The sequence below is a fragment of the Pelophylax lessonae genome (assembly GCF_965119305.1).
Source record: "Pelophylax lessonae genome assembly, chromosome: 2".
Classification (NCBI taxonomy): domain Eukaryota; kingdom Metazoa; phylum Chordata; class Amphibia; order Anura; family Ranidae; genus Pelophylax; species Pelophylax lessonae.
The window spans coordinates 355,587,678-355,607,955 of NC_138769.1; positions in this window are offsets into that span (position 1 = coordinate 355,587,678).

Below are 20,278 nucleotides of genomic sequence, written 5' to 3' on the forward strand. Positions count from 1 at the left end.
AGTGATCTCTATTCCTACAGGTATGTAACCCCTATAGAAAAATCCACAACTGAGCAAAGGTTACTGTGGCTGATATCTGTAGTGATCTCTTTTCCCACAGGTATGTGACCCCTATAGAAAAAGACACAACTGAGCAAAGGTTACCGTGGCTGATATCTGTAGTGATCTCTATTCCTACAGGTATGTGACCCCTATAGAAAAATCCACAACTGAGCAAAGGTTACTGTGGATGCTATAGGTAGTGATCTCTATTCCTACAGGAATCTGACCCCCTATAGAAAAAGACACAACTGAGCAAAGGTTACTGTAGCTGATATCTGTAGTGATCTCCATTCCCACAGGTATGTGACCCCTATAGAAAAATCCACAACTGAGCAAAGGTTACTGTGGTTGATATCTGTAGGGATCTCTATTCCCACAGGTATGTGACCTCTATAGAAAAACCCACAACTGAGCAAAGGTTACTGCGGCTGATATCTGTAATGATCTCTATTCCCACAGGTATGTGACCCCTATAGAAAAATCCACAACTGAGCAAATGTTACTGTGGCTGATATCTGTAGTGATCTCTATTCCTACAGGTATGTGACCCCTATAGAAAAATCCACAACTGAGCAAAGGTTACTGTGGCTGTTATCTGTAGTGATCTCTATTCCCACAGGTATGTGACCTCTATAGAAAAATCCACAACTGAGCAAAGGTTACCGTGGCTGATATCTGTAGTGATCTCTATTCCTACAGGTATGTAACCCCTATAGAAAAATCCACAACTGAGCAAAGGTTACTGTGGCTGATATCTGTAGTGATCTCTTTTCCCACAGGTATGTGACCCCTATAGAAAAAGACACAACTGAGCAAAGGTTACTGTGGCTGAAATCTGTAGTGATCTCTATTCCTACAGGTATGTGACCCCTATAGAAAAATCCACAACTGAGCAAAGGTTACTGTGGATGCTATATGTAGTGATCTCTATTCCTACAGGAACGTGACCCCCTATAGAAAAAGACACAACTGAGCAAAGGTTACTGTGGCTGATATCTGTAGTGATCTCCATTCCCACAGGTATGTGACCCCTATAGAAAAATCCACAACTGAGCAAAGGTTACTGTGGCTGATATCTGTAGTGATGTCTATTCCCACAGGTATGTGACCTCTATAGAAAAATCCACAACTGAGCAAAGGTTACTGTGGCTGATATTTGTAATGATCTCTATTCCCACAGGTATGTGACCCCTATAGAAAAATCCACAACTGAGCAAAGGTTACTGTGGCTGATATCTGTAGTGATCTCTATTCCCACAGGTATGTGACCTCTATAGAAAAATCCACAACTGAGCAAATGTTACCGTGGCTGATATCTGTAGTGATCTCTATTCCTACAGGTATGTGACCCCTATAGAAAAACCCACAACTGAGCAAAGGTTACTGCGGCTGATATCTGTAATGATCTCTATTCCCACAGGTATGTGACCCCTATAGAAAAATCCACAACTGAGCAAATGTTACTGCGGCTGATATCTGTAATGATCTCTATTCCCACAGGTATGTGACCCCTATAGAAAAATCCACAACTGAGCAAATGTTACTGTGGCTGATATCTGTAGTGATCTCTATTCCTACAGGTATGTGACCCCTATAGAAAAATCCACAACTGAGCAAAGGTTACTGCGGCTGATATCTGTAATGATCTCTATTCCCACAGGTATGTGACCCCTATAGAAAAATCCACAGCTGAGCAAAGGTTACTGTGGCTGATATCTGTAGTGATCTCTATTCCTACAGGTATGTGACCCCTATAGAAAAATCCACAACTGAGCAAAGGTTACTGTGGCTGATATATGTAGCGATCTCTATTCCTACAGGAATGTGACCCCTATAGAAAAATCCACAACTGAGCAAAGGTTACTGTGGCTGATATCTGTAGCGATCTCTATTCCTACAGGTATGTGACCCCTATAGAAAAATCCACAACTGAGCAAAGGTTACTGTGGCTGATATCTGTAGTGATCTCTATTCCTACAGGTATGTAACCCCTATAGAAAAATCCACAACTGAGCAAAGGTTACTGTGGCTGATATCTGTAGTGATCTCTTTTCCCACAGGTATGTGACCCCTATAGAAAAAGACACAACTGAGCAAAGGTTACTGTGGCTGATATCTGTAGTGATCTCTATTCCCACAGGTATGTGACCCCTATAGAAAAATCCACAACTGTGCAAAAGTTACTGTGGCTGATATCTGTAGTGATCTCTATTCCCACAGGTATGTGACCCCTATAGAAAAATCCACAACTGAGCAAAGGTTACTGTGGCTGATATCTGTAGTGATCTCTATTCCTACAGGTATGTAACCCCTATAGAAAAATCCACAACTGAGCAAAGGTTACTGTGGCTGATATCTGTAGTGATCTCTTTTCCCACAGGTATGTGACCCCTATAGAAAAATACACAACTGAGCAAAGGTTACTGTGGCTGATATCTGTAGTGATCTCTATTCCTACAGGTATGTGACCCCTATAGAAAAATCCACAACTGAGCAAAGGTTACTGTGGCTGCTATATGTAGTGATCTCTATTCCTACAGGAATGTGACCCCCTATAGAAAAATCCACAACTGAGCAAAGGTTACTGTGGCTGATATCTGTAGTGATCTCTATTCCCACAGGTATATGACCTCTATAGAAAAATCAACAACTGAGCAAAGGTAAATGTGGCTGATATCTGTAGTGATCTCCATCCCCACAGGTATGTGACCCCTATAGAAAAATCCACAACTGTGCAAAAGTTACTGTGGCTGATATCTGTAGTGATCTCTATTCCTACGGGTATGTGACCCCTATAGAAAAATCCACAACTGAGCAAAGGTTACTGTGGCTGCTATATGTAGTGATCTCTATTCCTACAGGAATGTGACCCCCTATAGAAAAATCCACAACTGAGCAAAGGTTACTGTGGCTGATATCTGTAGTGACCTCTATTCCAAACAGGTATGTGATCCCTATAGAAAAATCTACAACTGTGCAAAGGTTACTATGGCTGATATCTGTAGTGATCTATATTCCCACAGGTATGTGACCCCCATAGAAAAATCCACAACTGAGCAAAGGTTACTGTGGCTGATATCTGTAGTGATCTCTATTCCTACAGGTATGTGACCCCTATAGAAAAAGCCAGAACTGAGCAAAGGTTACTGTGGCTGATATGTGTAGTGATCTCTATTCCTACAGGTATGTGACCCTTATAAAAAAATTCACAACTGAGCAAAGGTTACTGTGGCTGATATCTGTAGTGATCTCTATTCCTACAGGTGTGTGACCCCTATACAAAAATCCACAACTGAGCAAAGGTTACTGTGGCTGATATCTGCAGCGATCTCTATTCCCACAGGCATGTGACCCCTATAGAAATATCCACAGCTGAGAAAAGGTTACTGTCGCTGATATCTGTAGTGATCTCTATTCCTACAGGTATGTGACCCCTATAGAAAGATCCACAACTGAGCAAATGTTACTGTGGCTGATATCTGTAGTGATCTCTATTCCTACAGTTCTATAAAGATTTTAGAATGTTGCAGAAATTGACCGATGAACAATACTGGTATTGGTATCTGATGTAAAGAAATCAATCTATCCCTACCTCACACAGGAACCTCGCCCTCCCTACACTGCTAGAAATGTCTCTCTGCACTGTCTGACTCTAAAAAAACTACTCTATCCCTGCCTGAATTGCGTGCCTGTCCCTGCCTGATCACAACACAATGACACTACACGCTGCGGCTACGCAAGCAGCCTTTATGTAGTGTGGGGTGTGTACTTGGCCCCTGAGCAATGATTGGCTAAAGGCAAGCCTGCCTTTAGTCCAATCATGGCAGAGATCCAGGGGCGTAACTACAGGGGTTGCAGGGGTTGCGGTCGCAACCGGGCCCCATGCTCCAGGGGGCCCTGTGCGGCTCCCCTGTACACCTGGATAGGAGGGGCAGCAGGGGGTAACATTTGCTCAGAGAAATCACTGCCCTCCTTTTTCCTCCTGTAGCTGCAGGGGGAAAATGGAGGAGATTGGTTCCTCTGTATGCTGCCCCCGCCACTCCTCCTATCCATCCAGTTAACTTGTGTTCTGCTGTCTCTGGGCCCCTGTGTGCTCCCCTGGTCCCCCCCCCCCCTACTGTGCTTCCCCCCCCTACTGAGCTTCCCCCCCCCCCACTGTGCTGCCTCCCCCTACTGTGCTCCCTACCCTCTCCTGCCGGCTGCTGCAGGGGATGTGTCACAATAGAGAACCAGGAAGGGGTCGGTAAATAGGTAATTTACCAGCTCCTTCCTTTTCTCAATGGACAGAGTCATAGTCAGTGACATTGTAAAAAAATAAAATAAAATGATAAAAAATAATACAATTAAAATACCAAAAAAATAAAAACAACTGACACCAGTGGGTGAACTTCCAGGATCGTAAAGGTCACATTTGCAACCGGGCCCTGGCATTCCGCCACTGTGGGGAGGCCCCAACATCGCAGGAAGGTGGCCCACTGCAGAACTTGTGAAAGGGTCCCGCAACGAGAGTAAAGGGCCCCAAGATCAGTGGGAAGAGTCCCAGGCTTGAAGGGAAGGGCCCCGGCCAGGGGTCCAGGGGGCCCTTCATGGTTTCCTGCACCGGGGCCCTGAAGGTTCTAGTTACGCCTCTGCAGAGATCATTTGATTGGCCAAAGCATGAGGTCAGGGTGCATGCTTTGGCCAATCACATAATGCGCTGCAAGCGCGGCACGCGTGCAGTGCATTATGGTAAACTCGAATTTCCCGCGAAGAAGCACATTTATTCGTCATTCGACGAACGATCAAACGACCGATGTTCGAGTCGAACTTAGCCTTGACTCGACGCTCATCCCTACCAAGCAGTGGGGTGAGGTTTTGAGGGTCATGAAGATAATATTAATACATTGGACCATAGTTTGATAGAAAAGTATTGATTTTTGTCTGTTTTATATATATGTAAAAACAACTGTTTTAAGGAGGTTAAGGCTGGCCATATACGGTTTAAATTTCAAAAGAATATTCTTTCAAAAATCAGAAATATAGTGCGCTTTGTGATTCGATGGTGCTACCATAGATTTAAAAATTCGATCAACAAAGCCTTCAATTTCACCTCATATTGCTACAGAAAAGAAATGTTGTGGCTGGGAATCTTTTTTTCTTTCCAGGAATTTTATTTTCTTGCAATCATGCGCATTTCTTTTTCGATTATATTTCTCACACGATTCTCCCATTGTTGATTAGAAAATTGTTCGTGTTTCAAAAAATTTCCAACAGGCCCAATCACTTAAATTCCTTGACCGCACAAAAATTGGCTGTTGCTGCTAATGGTGCGAAATTCAAATGAAGATTCTTAGATATGATTTTAGAACGAAAATTCCTTCAGAATTTGACCCATGTATGGCCAGCCTAAGACAAAAAAAAATATTGTCCTGTGTTGTAAAAATATTATGGGGTTGATTTTCTACAACCAGAGAGTGAAACATGGTGCAGCTATGCATGGTAGTCAATCAGATTCTATTTTAGCTTGTGCAATTAAGCTTTGACAAAAAAAACCTGGAAGCTGACCTATTTCTATGCAGAGCTGCACCAGCTTTTGCGCTCTCCAGTTTTACTAAATCAACCCTTATATCTTTTGAATGAATGAATGGTGATGTCACACAGGCAGTTTGGACGTTGGTGACAATCACCACCATCAAGTCTGCTAAGAGACTGCATACCAGTCCCTGAACAATCTTTTCCATTCTAGCCGAGCCCGGGAGATATTGTTCCAACTGCTAGTGATCGAGACCTAAGCAGCGAGCGAGTAAGTAATATTAGTGAGACCTTAAAAATTCCAAAAAAACATCTTATTTGGTTCGAATTAATTTGGGCTGGGCAAAGTATGGAACCCACCAGAAATTGCGGTTATGTTTTTACTTTTATTGTACTTGAGTGTCTACAGTCAGAACCTTCTAACAGAATTTTTGCATATTACCCATTACAGATTCGTGTTAATATAAAGTGATGTCACCTGTTACAAATTTGTCATTATCCCAGTGTTGCTACATATACAAACACATAAATATTGTGAGCCAAAACATGCAACCGCATTTTTGTTTGAACATAAATAAGATAAACAAATGTCTATAAATGTGGTGTGTATACACGTAGACATTCAGAAAAAAAGCAAGCCGGGAGAGTGAACATATATTTGCAGATAAGGCACTTGGGAGCGCCATCATTTTTTTAGGTCCCCCACAAACAGTAAAACAGATATATTTATAGGGTTCTATAGAGAAACAAATTTTTGGCTGTCAAATACTGCCAAACAGAACGTAAGAAAACTGTGGGGTCTCATATAGGGTGCTAAGAAGCAAAATGTTGTCTTTTCTTACATAATAACTTCATTCTAAACAGGAAGTATTCCTCTTTTTTAATAACAAAGCTATTTAGATTTCCCAATATACTTATCGCGTCTACTAACTACGGGAAAAAATTTATGTAATTTTTATTGTTTTTTTTTTTTACTAGTAATGGCGATGATCGGCGATTTTTGGCGGTACTGCGACATTGCGGCAGACAGATCTGACCCCTAACTGACATTTTTGATACTTTTGGGGGGACCAGTGACATTACTACAGTAATCAGTGCTAAAAATATGCACTGTTACTGTAATAATGACACTGGCAGGGAATGGGTTAACACTGTGGGTGATCAAGGGGTTAAATGTGAGCCTAGAGGAGTGATTCTATCTGTGGGGGGGGCGTGGCTTGTGAAATGATCATAAAGACCTATGATCCTATATTGAAGGATCACAGGGGCACTATGACCATTTCAGAGAGAAGAACGGTCAGCTGTGTTTACAACAGCTGCCCGTCCTTCTCTCTTAGTGGGGAACGATCGCGGGTGTAAGTCGGCAATCGGAGCCGCCTAACTCGTGCATCGGCTTCCCGGCTGCCGAGTGGGGGCAGGAGCGCGCCGACATCAGCGCACGCTCACCCCCAAGATGACTACGGGCAATCGACATAGGTGTACGTCGATTTGCGCAGGAGAGCCACCCTGCCACAGTAAAAAGGCGGCGGGTGGTCGGCACCCAGTTAAAAAAAACTGTGATGAGAGTAATATGGAGGCTGCTGGCAGCTATATTTTGTATATTTAGGAAATAATCCAGGCCTTTTTTAAAACAATCTACTAAGCTGGTCAGGACCAGTTTTTGAGGGAGTCTATTCCACATTTTCACAGCTTTTACTGTGAAGAAGCCTTTCCATATTAAGAGGTTTACTCCAGAAGAAAAGAATGCTGGAAAAATAGATAAGTAGAGTTCATGGGATTTTAGAGGTGTTGAGACCTTCTTTTAGAGTAATACGGACAACAATATTGTTAAAAGGATCACATTTACTATCATCTAAAAGAGCTTGGGGCAACTAATCCCCTAAACACATAGATTTCAGCAGACCATATTGATGGACACCAACCCCATGATAGTAAAGCACCCCCTTCCCTTTAACATAGTAGGGTTATGCAAAACAAAAACTGTTCAAGATCTGTACAACCAAACAATGGTAGATAGGAAGGGTTACTGTAATGCTTCAACCCAATGTGTTTCGCAAAAATTAATTGCTTCCTCAGGGGCACATGGGGTGCTCCAAGGTATGGTCACTGAAAGTACAAAAGAAATAGGTATATATATATATACAATATCAATAATACAGTGCACCCGGAAAGTATTCACAGCACTTTGCTTTTTACACAATTTGTTATTGTTACGGCCTTATTCCAAAATTGATTAAATTCATTTTTTCTCCTCAAAATTCTACAAACAATACCCCATAATGACAACATGGAAGAAGTTTGTTTGAAATCTTTGCAAATTTATTAAAAATTAAAAACAAAAAAAAATCACATGTACATAAGTATTCACAGCCTTTGCCATGACACTCAAAATTGAGCTCAGGTGCATCCTGTTTCTGCTGATCATCCTTGAGATATTTGTACAACTTGATTGGAGTCCACCTGTGGTAAATTCAGTTGATTGGACATCATTTGGAAAGACATACACCTGTCTAAGTAAGGTCCCACAGTTAACAGTGCATTGTCAAAGCCATGAAGTTCAAGGAATTGTCTGTAGACCTCCGAGACAGGATTTTATCGAGGCATAGATCTGGGAATGGGTACAGATAAATTTCTGCAGCATTGAAGGTCCCAATGAGCACAGTGGCCTCCATCATCCAGAAAAATGGAAGAAGTTTGGAACCGCCAAGACTCTTCCTAGAGTGGGCCGCCCGGCCAAACTGAGCAATTGGGGGAAAAGGAGGTGACCAAGAACGAAATGGTCACTCTGACAGAGCTTCAGCATTTCTCTGTGGAGAGAGGAGAACCTTCCAGAAGAACAACCATCTCTGCAGCACTCCATCAATCAGGCCTGTATGGTAGAGTGACCAGACGGAAGCCACTCCTCCATAAAAAGCACATGACAGCCCGCTTGGAGTTTCCCAAAAAGGCAACTCAAGGAAATTATCAACCTACAGAGGGCTGAATTCAAAGACACCCAGAAAATCAAAGTGAAAAAATGATGCAGTAGGCTAGTCCATTTTGCTGAAATTTCATTGCAGCAACTTAAAATGGTACTCAGTAGTTTGTATGGCCCCCCATGTGCTTGTATGGATGTCTAACAATGTCGGGGCATGCTCCTAATGAGACGACTGATGGTGTCCTGGGGTATTTCCTCAAAGATCTGGACCAGGGCATCACTGAGCTCCTGAACAGCCTGAGGTACAACCTGGCGGCGTCAGATGGACCAAAACATAGTGTCCCCTATTGGGTTTAGGTGAGGCGAGCGTGGGGGCCATTCATTGATATGAATTCCTTTATCCTCCAGGATCTGGCTGCATACTCTGGCCACATAAGGCCAGGCATTGTCGTGCACCAGGGGGAACCCAGGACCCACTGCACCAGCGTAGTGTCTGACAATGGGTCCAAGGATTGTCATCCCGATACAGGAGATGGTCAGAGACTACAGACGTGATACAAGAGATGGTCAGAGACTGCAGACATGATACAGGAGATGGTCAGAGACTGCAGACATGATATAGGAGATTGTAAGTGACTGAGGACATGATACAATAAATGGTCAGATACGGCGGACATGATACAAGAGGAATATGGAAAGATCAATTCCTCTATATGCAGCTGCCCTATCTGCTTCTCCTATCCAGTTACACAGGGAGGCTGCACAGGCACTTACCTTTTTCCCGCCCCCTGTGAGCAGCACAGACTGAAGGAGCTGCTGCTGCAGCTGCCGTCGCAGGGAGATGCGGGCCAGCCCGGCGGCGCCGGCCTGACACCCCCCCCCCAGTGCGTGGCACCCCCGTTGGTATGCCACTGGATCCCTGTTCTCTGACTCCCCAGCAGTGATACATGTCCTCTGACTCTCTCCCTCTCCAGTGGTGATCCCTGTCCTCTGATTCTTTAGCAGTGATCCCTGTCCTTTGACTCACCAGGAGTGATCCCTGTCCTCTGACTCTCTCGGGATGATCCCTGTCCTCTCCCTCTCCAGCAGTGATCCCTGTCCTCTCCCTCTCCAGCAGTGATCCCTGTCCTCTACTTCTCCAACGGTGATCCCTGTCCTCTCCCTCTCTAGTGGGGACCCCTGTCTTCTGACTCTTCAGCAGTGATCACTGTCCTCTGACTCTCCAGGGGTTATCCCTGTCCTCTGACTCTCTAGGGATTATCCCTGTCCTCTGACTCCCCAAGAGTGATCCCTGTTCTATGACTCTCCAGGGGTGATCCCTGTCTTCTAACTCTCCATCGGTGATCCCTGTCCTCTCCTTCTCTAGCAGTGATCCCTGTCGTCTCCCTCTCCAGCCGTAATCCCTGTCCACTGCCTTTCTAGTGGTGATCCCCATACTTCTTCTGTCCTGCCAGCGGTGATCCCCATCTTCTGCCTCTCCAGCAATGATTCCTGTCCTCTGCCTCAACAGCAGTGATCTCTGTCCTCTTCCCTGCCAGTGGTGACCTATGTGCTTTTTTCCTGCCAGTGATGATTCCTGTCCTCTGCCCTGTAAATGGTGATCCCTGTCCTCTGCTTCTCCAGCAATGATCCATGTAATCTGTCTCTCCAGTGGTGACCCCTGTCCTCTGCCCTGCAGCACTGACCCCCTGTCCTCCACCCTGCTTACCCCTGTCCTCAGCTCATTCCTTGCTGACCTTCCATCCTTTGTCCTGTTGACTCCCTATGCACTGCCGGCTGCCCCCTGTCCACTACCCTGCTGATACCCTGTACACCAACCTCCCATACTCTTCCCCCCTGACATTTTTTACTGCACCCTACATTCAGACAGGTTAGATCCGGCTCTGCTTAAAGGTAAGTGCTTTTATCTTTCCAGTATGTGATTGTTGCTTACAGCTAACATGAAATAAAATCATGTTATGCACTGCTACCCAGTTGTTTTTTACCACTTCTGGACCGGAAGATTTCCCCCCTTAATAAACAGGCCATTTTATGCGATTCGGCACTGCATTATTTTAACGGACAATTGTGGGTTTATGCGATGCTGTACCCAAATAAAATGAATGTAATTTTTTTTGCACAAATAGAGCTTTCTTTTGGTGGTATTTGATCACCTCTGCAAATTTTATTTTTTGCGCTATAAAAAAAAAAAAAAAAAAAAACAGAGCGACAATTCTGAAAAAAAAAAAAAAAAACAATATTTTTCACTTTCTTCTATACAACATTCCCAATAAAAAAAAAGTAAAAATCAAATGTTTTCATCATTTTAGGCCAATTTGTATTCTGCCACATATTTTTGGCAAACTAGGGAAAAGATTAATGTCATTTTTATTTATTTATTTATTTGTTTTTTTTACTAGTAATGGCGGCGATCAGCGATTTTTACCAGGACTGTGACATTGCGGCAGACAGATCAGACACCTAAATGACATTTTGACACTTTTGGGGGGACCAGTGACATTACTACAGTAATCAGTGCTAAAAATATGCACTGTTACTGTACTAATGACACTGGCAGGGAAGGGGTTAACACTAGGGGTGATCAAAGGGTTAAATATGTCCTTAGGGGGTGCTTTCTAACTGTGTGGGGGATAGGCTTATGGAATGAACACAGAGGCATGTGTTTCTAAATAGGAGGAACAAAGGAGCCCTGTGTTCATTGCTGACAGAGCGTGTTTACAATGGCAGACCGTTCTGTCCCCACGGGGAGTGATCGTGGGTGCCCGGCGGCAATCGCAGATCAGCTTCCCTTCTGGCGAGTGGGCTCGCTAAGTGAAGTACAGGTACCTCTCGACTTGCCGCCGTATATCTGCAGCGGCTGGTCGGCAAGTGGTTAATATGAACATTAATATCAAACTATGCATGGTTTATGATTACCAGGTCCAGCAGAGCATCCTTTCTAGTTGGGGCTTCAATCAATTGTACCATAACATTGTTTTGCAACAGGTTTATAAATACAGTATTTCTATCATGTGAAACATATTTACTTTATTCATTGGCTCATGCAGCTTCCAGTGCCCAGTACCACCCTTAGAGATTTCCTTTTCTCTGAAAAAAGAGAATGGAATACCTAAATACTTGCAAACAGGTAAAATTACACAAGAGGCAGAAATTGATGAACTGTCAATCAGTACTTATTTAACCAGCAAGTTTTTGGTTAGTGGCAGCTCCTGTTACTAGACATCAGTTAGAGCAGTGTTTCTCAACCTTTTTTCAGTTGCGGCACCCTTTCAAATTATGCACAATCTTGAGGCACCCCATTCTAAAATGTAAAACAAAAAAACAAAACTAATAGTTTTACATATAGCAGTAACTTCCATACACATGGGTTCATCCAATGTTAGAAGTGATTTATCCCTCCACTATTGCAAACTGGTACTGTCTAGTATTCTAGAGTTTCTTTTCTCCCTTAGTTTCTCTTCTACTTGCTAATGTGACCGCAGTGCTGATGGAGAGGGGAAGAGGAGGTGTAAACAAGGATTTTATGCAAGCGCCTGTCATTTTCCCTATCAACCAATGATGTCATTGGTTGTCAGGATGCCAGTGGCTTAACCCGCATGGTGCCCAGGATTGTAATGCTGCAATGTAAAAACCTGTTTCAATTTGTTGCAATTTTAGGCATTTTGCCAAGGCACCCCTGAAGAACCCAGGAGGCACACCAGGGTGCCAAGGCACCCTGGATGAAAAAGGCTCAGTTAGAGTGTATGTAGGGTGCACAAACCATAATATCACACATACTTTTGAAAAGTTCTCTTACTTGAATAAATTGTAATAAGAGGGCTTATGGTTTTCCAGCAAGATGGTGTTTTTGGATTCTTCCTGTACCCCTATTACCTGCATAGTGAATCTTCTATTCTCAGATATGAGTACCAATGAATGGCAGTACCATATTGCCTGTACAGCAAACTTTTAGGATGCTAAGGTAAATTCAGTTACTGTTAAAAGATTTATATTCTACTTTCATCAGGTTTGTTAAGATTGCCATGTTAGTAAGATTGCCTTTTTTATACAGAGACTGTCTTGTCTTAATGTCATGTTGGAGAGAGTTTTATTTTTAGAGGGATTCTGTCCTGTAAGATATACACTGCCTGTTAGATGTTGGACACTGTCTGTCAATGATAGTGGGAAACTGTCCTTTTAGATATATACTGCTATATGCTATATAACAGAATTAAAAAGGTTATGTAACTTTGCCCTTAATGGTAAGCATGACATAGTCTTTTTATTGCTGCCTATAGCAGTCTCCCTCTAGGACAGTAACAATTTTCATCCTGAGGAACCTTTTAACGCATTTTAAGATCTTGGGCAGTGGTGGCCAAATGACCACCTGAGTAACTGGGACTGTTGTGGAGGGCTAAACCAAAAGGACAGGTATTTATTAATGCTCTCTGTTATACACAACCCCGGCATGGAACGTTACTTCTGCAGCAAGATGAAAGTTAAAGCTAACTTGTGGGGATCTAGGCTTTGTCCCTTACCTGTGGGGTGGAGAGTGGGACCTGGTAACACCTCCCACATATCCTCACAAGCATCATATCCTTGTTGTGTAGCTCCCATGGTCCGCCCAACCTACACAAAGTCACTTGGAAAGGGTGGAAGTGTGATCACCGTCATCTTGGCAACAGGTGGACAAATGAGGGTGGAAGCACAGACGCCATCTTGTTGTTTGACCAGACTGGATCCAGGGAACCCACACTCCTCCCTCAGAGTCATGAAGCAGTGTCACACTGAGGATCAGCTGCCGCCATCCCCTGTAGACACTTGTTCTCCAACACATTATTGTGAAGGTGTTTGCACGCACATAAGGTGGAAAAAAAATAGCTGTCACCTTCAAAAAAAAGTGATGCATCTGTATTGCATGCATGGCATACACTTATTTACTTTTGAATTCTACTTTCTAATTGCCCAGATCTGACCTTGGGGAACCTCTAAAATATTTTTTCTCGTGTTAAATTTGTGAGATCAATGAGTTGTAGATATAGCAATAAATATATTGTATATATAAAACACTAATAAAATAGTGCATTCTAAATATCTGAAGGACAGATTTTAAAAAAGTACTGAATTTCCATTGGTGTAGAGTGGTAATACTAGCTTTTCATTGGTGCTCGTTAAACAAAACTCACCCTGCTTTGGTGCTCACTGCAAAACTCCAACATTGTTTTGGTGATTATTGAACACATTTATTTATGCATTGGTGTTCAGAGAAAAACTTTAACTTTGCATTGGTGTTGCTGCAAAAGCTTTAACTTTGCATTGGTGCTCAAAGTAAAACTTGCACTGATGGGCACTGATGAGATTTGCACTGATGGGGTGGCACTGATGAGGAGGCACTTATATGCAGCACTGATGGACACTGATAGGTGGCATTGATGGGCACTGATGAGGCAGTACTAATGGGGTGGCACTGATGAGGAGGCACTAATATGCAGCACTGATGGGCACTGATAGGTAGCACTGATGAGCACTAATAGTTTGCACTGACTGATGGTATCGATAGGTGGCACTGATGGACACTGAAAGGCAGCACTGATTGGCATAACTGATGGGCACAGATTGGCCTCACTGCAATTTATAAAATAAATAATAATAAATATTATAATATATTTTTTTATGTTGTTTTCCCGACAAATACTGTAGTTCCATCAGAATCAGTGACCTGTCAGATTCGGTAACGGAAGTGACGTTCTGTCAGAACACCGCAACGCCCATCTTGGTACATCCTGTCGCAGTAAGCCTGCAGTCAGAAGGTGGTAGCAGATACCGTGCTACACCAAGCCCATTCACCAGATGGGCTAGGTGTAACAAAATGTCCGCTGCCGCTTTCTGACTGCAGGCTTACTGCTGCCGAATGCAGGGTTTACCAAGATGGGCGTTGCAGTGTTCTGACAGAGTGTCACTTCCTTTACGGAATCTGACAAGTTGCCGATTCTGACAGAACTATTTGTCTTCGGAAAACGGCTGTGGCTCTGGCTGCGCCCCTGCCTCGGCCAGTCTACCTTCCAGCGTGTTGTTGAATGTTGACGGTGCCCTGACTCCCTTTGTCTTCTCTTCACCCACTGACTTCCAGGAGGTATCAGATTAAGCATCGGAGCATTTGCACGAGTGGCAAATGCTCGATATCAGCACCGATACCAATACTAGTATCAGTATCGGTGAAACCCTACTGGAGACCTCTTGCGAACTCTGGTCGAGATACCCTGTGCTGGGAGGACACATGGCAGACTATCCCCTAACAGACAGCATCTGTTTACTTATACTCACCTTCACAGTGCTCCCTAACCATTCTTCTTTAGAGAGTATTAGGATTGTTGACTGGCCGCTAGGCTCAAATACTACATCTTGGAAGGAGGTCATCTCAGGGTATTTTGTAGGCTATGACTATATTATAGAAAAGAGAGATGAAGAATCAATGCAAAGGTGACTGACCCTGAATGGTCAAAGTGACAGAATTTGCTTAATTAGTGTCTATACCTATGGACGTCAGCTTTAAAGCGCTACCGGTGATCGCTTTTTTTATACCAGAAACAAATAACTTCAAAACAGTCACAACATACTGCAAGACAGTCATACCGGACTTGGCCATGGTAGTTTGATAATTCAGAAGAACAATGAATAAAAAAATGCAGTGAGTTCTTTCACATGTCTGAATTTGTGAAAAGAGGATTACAAAGAAAAGGCTAAAATTACCATGAAACATATTTCTGATTTTCAGCCAAGAATTCTAGTATTTTATTTTTACTTAACTGTATCATGGTGACAGAAAATAGGCCTAAGGGCTAATTGGCATGTTGTGTTATGGTCAGAATGTAAGCCAGAGTCTATCACAGGAAGGTAAAAATGCCTGTATTCCTCGGTTTAGGTGCTCCAGGAGCAGTTAAGGCTAGGTTTACCTGATTTTAGTAATTTTGTGAATAGGCAGGATAGCTTCATAGAACACCATTGAGAAGAATTAGATCTCTTTGCAAAAAGGTATAAGCTGTACACATACAATCTGCATCAATCTGGTGTCAGAAAAAAATTTGAAAAAAATCCAAGGATTGTCAATGCTTGAGCTCCCTCAATAATGTGCCCAGGGCTTTCTCATTGTACACCAAAGGAAGCCCCCAAATGAACAGTGCCAATGGGTACTGAAAGCTGTAAACCAGAGAGTTACAGCAAATGGAAAGGGAAATGGAATGAGGTCTTCAAGCCAGTGGAACAGCAGTCCAGGACATGGTGCGTTTTTAAAGTTAAAGCGGAATTCCGGTCTATTTTGCAACTTTAGTGATTCCTGGAGTGCTCGCTATGCTGATCAACAATTGGGCATTCTAAGTTTTTTTCGGGGGTTCCTTACCTTATTTTCAGGGCATTTTTAATTGTACTTCCTCCTTCTCCCCCCTATGTGGCCACGGCCAACGACATCACGTCCGCCTTTGCATTGCATCCTGGGAGCTGTTTCTCATCACTCCCAGGAGGCTGGAATCAGGAAGAACTCCCAGAACACTCCCTGGAATCAGGAAGAAGGACACAGCAGATTACACTGCGGCTTCAGATGCCCACATTCAAGATGGCCACCCCCAGACAGCGTTTTTAACCACTTTAGCCCCAGCCCTATTTCGGACACTTTTTGTTCACAAGTTAAAACCAGTATTTTTTCCTAGAAAACTACTTAGAACCCCCAAACATTATATATATTTTTTTAGCAAAGACTCTGGAGAATAAAATGTCGGTCATTGCAAAATTTTTTGTCACGCGGTATTTGCGCAGCGGTCTTTAAAACGCCATTTTTTTGGAAAAAATTTGAAAAATCACATTTCACTGCATTTAAAAAATACTAAACAGTAAAGTTAGCCCATTTTTTTTGTATATTGTGAAAGATGATGTCACGCCGAGTAAATAGATACCAAACATGTTACGGTTTAAAATTGCGCCCCCCCGTGGGATGGCGACAAACTACGGTCAATAGAGATCTCAATCTGCGACGCTTTAAATTTATTTAACGGTTACCAGTTTAGAGTTAGAGTGTAGCTCTTTTTTTTTAATTATTGCCCACGCTCTGGCGATCGCGGCGATACCTCACATGTGTGGTTTGAACAGCGATTTCATTTGCGGCTCGACTTGCGTATACGTTTTTTTTTGTGCGCGAGCTAACGGTGACGGGGACGGCTAAATTTTTTTTTTTTTTTTTTCCTATTTATTTTTTCTTTTTTTTTTAACTTTATTACAGGTTTTTAAAAAAAAAAAAAATCTGATCACTTTTATTGCTGTCACAAGCAATGTAAACATCCCTGGTGACAGCAATATGTCATGACAGGTACACTTTATGGAGGGATCGAGGGTCTAAAAGACCCTAGACCCCTCCACTACACTTCCCTGTATGCAAAACGCCGAAAACGGCATTTTTGCATACAGCCGTTTTTCAAATCTGCCGCCTTTTGCAGCACACTAACCCGGACGTGACGTCATGGACGCCGCCTCCGGGTTACGTCATCGGAGACCCGATCGATGCCGTTTCCGGCATTCATCGGGACTCCATCCAGCCGGCGGACGTGCCGGCTGGGTGCTCGGGGCTCCCGGTGGGACGGTAGCCCCGAGCAAAGCCGCGGAAGGCGGCGGGAGGGGGGGGACGTCCCCTCCCGCCCCCCCGGGTAACGATCGAGCGGCTCCCGAGCCGCATCGATCGTTACCGACGGAAAGCCGACCGTCGGCTTCAAACAACGGTACCGGGATGATGCCTCTAGCTAGAGGCATCATCCCGGTATAACCACTCAAAGTCAGCCGACGTAGAGGTTACGTGACTGGTAGTAAAGTGGTTAAAAATAAGATTTTGACTAAAATCCAATACTGTACACCTTGTAAGTATGAGAATAGCGGTTCTGTAAAGGGCAATGGATTAGTATTATAGGGGTATTTTTAGTTAAAAAAGGTATTTGAGGCTGGAACTCCGCTTTAAAGTATATGTGAACCCTCATATAAAACTCATGTAAAACAACCCATTAAGTTTAAAATAGAAATACAAGGCAAAAACTTTGTGTGTATATATACACTGTTTAAAAAAAAATTAAATGAGCACTTTTTATTCAGAGTATAACATCAAGTCAGTGAAACTCCTGGGATATTGATCTGGTCAGTTAAGTAGCAGAGGGGGTTGTTAATCAGTTTCAGCTGCTTTGGTGTTAATTAAATTAACAGGTACACTAGATGGGCAACAATGAGACAACCTTCAAAACAGGAATGGTTTTACAGGTGGAGGCCACTGACATTTTTTTTTCCCTTCTCAACTTTTCTATTTTCATCAGTTTTGCATTTGGCTAGGGTCAGTGTCACTACTGGTAGCATGAGGCGATACCTGGACCCTATAGAGGTTTCATAAGAAGTCCAACTCCTCCAGGATGACACATCAATATGTGTCATTGCCAGAAGATTTGCTGTGTCTCCCAACACAGTCTCAATATAGGCAGTTACTGTAGGAGAGCTGGACACGGCCATAGAAGGTCCTTAACCCATCAGCAGGACCAGTATCTGCTTCTTTGTGCAAGGAGGGACATGATGGTCACTGTCAGAGCCCTACAAAATGACCTCCATCAGACAACTGGTGTGCATGTCTCTGACCAAACAATCAGAAACAGACGTCATGAGGGTGGTCTGAATGCCCATTGTCCTCTAATTGGCCCTGTGCCCACTGCCCGGCACTGAGGATCTCGATTGGCATTTGCCATTGAACACCAGAATTGGCAGGTCTGCCACTGGCGCCCTGTGATTTTTATAGATGAGAGCATGTTCACCCTGAGCACATGTGACAGACGTGAAAGGGTCTGGAGAAGCTGTGGAGAATGTGATGCTGCCTGTAACATCATTCAGCATGACTGGTTTGGTGGTGGGTCAGTGATGGTCTGGGGAGGTATATCCGTGGAGGAATGCACAGACCACTACAGGCTAGACAATGGCACCCTGACTGCCATTAGGTATGGGGATGTAATCCTTGGACCCATTGTCCGACCCTATGCTGGTGTAGTGGGTCCTGGGTTCCTCCTGGTGCACAATAATGCCTGGCCTTATGTGGCGAGAGTATGCAGCCAATTCCTGGAGGATGAAGGAATTTTTTATCATTGAATGGACATTATGTTTTGATTCATCCGACGCGGCCAGGAAGCACCTCAGTCTGTTCAGGAGCTCAGTGATGCCCTGGTCCAGATCTGGGAGGAAATACCCCAGGACACCATACGTCATCTCATTCGTTAGGAGAATGTTCCAACGTTGTCAGGCATTCATTCATAAAAGCAGATGGGAGCCATACAAACTACTGAGGACCATTTTAAGTTGCTGCAATGAAATTTCAGCAAAATGGAATAGTCTGCTAAATCCTTTTTCCATTTTGATTTTCGGGGTGTCTTTGAACTCAGCCCTCTGAAGGTTGATCATTTTCATTTCCATCAAACAATGTGGCATCCTTTAATTCCCTACACATTACGCAGTCCATATCAGTATAGATATCCAGCATGATACAGTATTTCTGCCCATTTAGATCCGATGTGTTTTCAAAGTGTTCCATTAATTTTTTTTGAGCAATATATATACACTAGAGCATGATCCCCTCCCTTCAGAGACTGGGTTGCAGTATTCCAACATGCTAATGACCCAAAACACACTTCCAAGACGATCACTGCCTTGCTAAAGAAGCTGAGGGTAAAGGTGGTGGACTGGCCAAGCATGTCTTTAGACCTAAACCCTTTTTAGCATCTGCAGGGCATCCTCATACAGAAGGCGGAGGAGCGCAAGGTCTCTAACATCCACCAGCTCTGTGATGTCGTCAAGAAGGAGTGAAAGAGGGCTCCAGTGGCAACCTGTGAAGCTCTGGTGAACTCCATGCCCAAGAGGGTTAAGGCAGTGCTGGAAAATAATGGTGGCCACACAAAATATTTACACTTTGGGCCCAATTTGGACATTTTGAGTTAGGGGTGTACTCACTTTTGTTGCCAGCAGTTTAGACATTAATGGCTGTGTATTGTCCTTTTGAGGGGACAGTAAATTTACACGGCTATACAAGCTGTACACTCACTAATTTACATTGTAGCAAAGTGTCATTTCTTCAGTGTTGTCACAAGAAAAGATATAATAAAATGTTTACTGTACATAAATGTGAGGGGTGTACTCACTTTTGTGAGATACCGTGTGTATATATATATATATATATATATATATATATATATATAATTATAAATTAAATGTTGTACCATTTCTCTTGTTTTATCAGTGGTGACCTGGGGGTAGAGATTGCAGGAATGTGTGTCAGCAAGGGACAGAGAGAGCGCAGTATACTGATCTTTCCAATAAATTGCTGTGCAGGAGGGCATATCAGCACAAGTTTTACCATTGAAGGACTGGAAGGCTGTGTTCACAGGACAGCCAGAAAACAGACCACACTGGAATGGATGAGTTTTTATGTCTGGTGCTGTCACATTTTGAAATAGGAAAGCAGGAAGACTGGCAGAATCGCCAGGTATTTTACACAAAGGAAGCAATACAAAGAGAACAGGATATGTTAACATAAGTACATGGTGCAGCAGGCAAATATCAGGAAAATTAAATGTTGTGGTAACAAACCCTTTAATTAACCCCTGAACATTAATGCTGTGGGAGAGGGGCTTTTCTAATCCCACTGACACCAAAAATGGGGCAGGATTTCTCTCTGACATCAAGCATAAGGAACCATTTCTTTGCTCTGTCAGCAAGATTGGGGCACCATTCCTGCAATGACCATTGGCGCATTTGTTGATCCCAATGTCA